This window comes from Pinus tabuliformis, chromosome 2_2 (assembly GCF_031772625.1).
Source record: "Pinus tabuliformis cultivar Carrire ecotype Pingquan chromosome 2_2, CPIR1, whole genome shotgun sequence".
Taxonomy (NCBI): domain Eukaryota; kingdom Viridiplantae; phylum Streptophyta; class Pinopsida; order Pinales; family Pinaceae; genus Pinus; species Pinus tabuliformis.
The window spans coordinates 628,288,781-628,290,665 of NC_142300.1; positions in this window are offsets into that span (position 1 = coordinate 628,288,781).

The following is a 1,885-nucleotide window of genomic DNA, read 5'->3' on the forward strand; positions in this document are numbered from 1 at the left end:
ATGCAGATGAGCTTCCTGAAGCCCACAGTGCAGCAACCAAAATCCTTAGCGGATTATCTCAAACTGATTTTGATGTCATGGCTAAAGACATCCACCCTATCGACCAGATTGAACTACACAAATAGACGGGTGAGATGGTCTATTCAACACTGACCAGTAAAGCAATGATGGCTCATAGATTGCAAAATTCATTGAGCAACACTACAACCCAATTGCAGTTGGAGAAAGCCTCCTCACAGGCAAAGGATAATAGAATAAAATCATTGGAAGAATTAGTAATTGAGTTGGGTCATGACCCAAAGGATTTTAAGGCAGCAGAAAGCTTAATCAAGAAAAAGAATGAAGATATAGCTACACTTAGAAAACAATTGAAGTTGCCACCACTCATTCACCCTCAGACTGCTGAGGTTATAGAGAAGAAAAATGAAGAAGAACTTATGGACTTAGTCCTTAAGTTAAACGAGCAATTGAAGGAAATAGAGTAGGAATTGGAGAAAGCAGTGTAGTCAAGGCAGAGTGAGTCAACCACACAGCCTCAAACTATAGTGCCAGTAGTTTCAACAATAGTCCCTTCCACAATGGCAATTGTTTTAGTACCAAACGTTCCTTTGGCAACAGTTGCACCCATAGAAGCAACAGGTACATCATAGGCAGGTACACCAACACAGAGCACAAAGGACTTGATTAAGTCAATGGAAGAAATGAAACTCCAAGTAACAAAGCTACAAAAAGTGAAAGAGAAATTCACTACCTTGGAGCAAAAATATGATATATCAAAGATCAATTATATAGAAGAGATAAGGAAAAACAAAGCCATGACCTAACAAATTAAAGCATTGGAGAAAGATCTGACATTTGAAAAACCTTTATTAGAGATCAAGAAAATAATGTGGACCAATATCATTGATTCCATCAATGATATTTGGTCATCAATTCAAATTATTTTTGAACAGATTGATTTAGTTAAGCCTGCTCTTGAAGAAATTGAGAAGACCAGAGAAGAGCTGGGTAGGAAACCTGAGGAAGCTATCAGATTAATCAATTTTCTGAATAGTAAAAGCAGGCAACAGTTAGAAAAATTAGATATTGAGGATAGGACTGCTACCATCCTCGAACTGAAGAAAGTGTTGACCAAAATGAATCTGATGCAAGGCCTGGAACGTAGATGTCAAAGCATGCATGAAGATATAGATGAATTCATGAAAAAAATTGACATCTTAAGAATTAAAGGACTCCCAAGCCCTTTAGTCATCAAAGATAGGCTAATGGTTCAAATAGACTACATCGACAAACTACATCAGCAAGCTGGAATTGAAGCTAGTTCATCCTCAGCAAAGGCACTACCAACAGGAAAGGTGCTTTACGATGGTTTAGAGAACCTCTTTTTCATTGAACATGAAGTAAAGCACTTATTCCTAGTACAACCCAATTTTGTAAAGTATACAGAAGCAAATGAAATTGACAGGAAGCTGACAAAAACAAGAATACCAAAGGATGATTGGTGGAACAACATAACTGACATCCTATAAATTACCATGGTAAACAGTGAGGTAAATAGAAATATTTACCACAGTAAATTTTGCTAAAAAGAATGAATACTGGTGAACAAGTAAATAATATCAGTTACAGGTGAAAGAGTATCAGTTGAAAAGATCAAATCAGATGTCCAGCACAGAGTTAATATGGCAACAACAAGATGCAAATTCGTAGAGCATTGCCTCCAGCTCCTTCAAGAAAAACAGGGACGGCAATAATCAGTTCACTATCTGTTTCTATATTTGAGACCATCTCTCTCTATATTTGTGTAAAAAGATATTTTTATTTCTAGAATAAATCTCATTTAGTTGTGAGATATTTTGATGTAAATTTTGTATAAATACTTCTT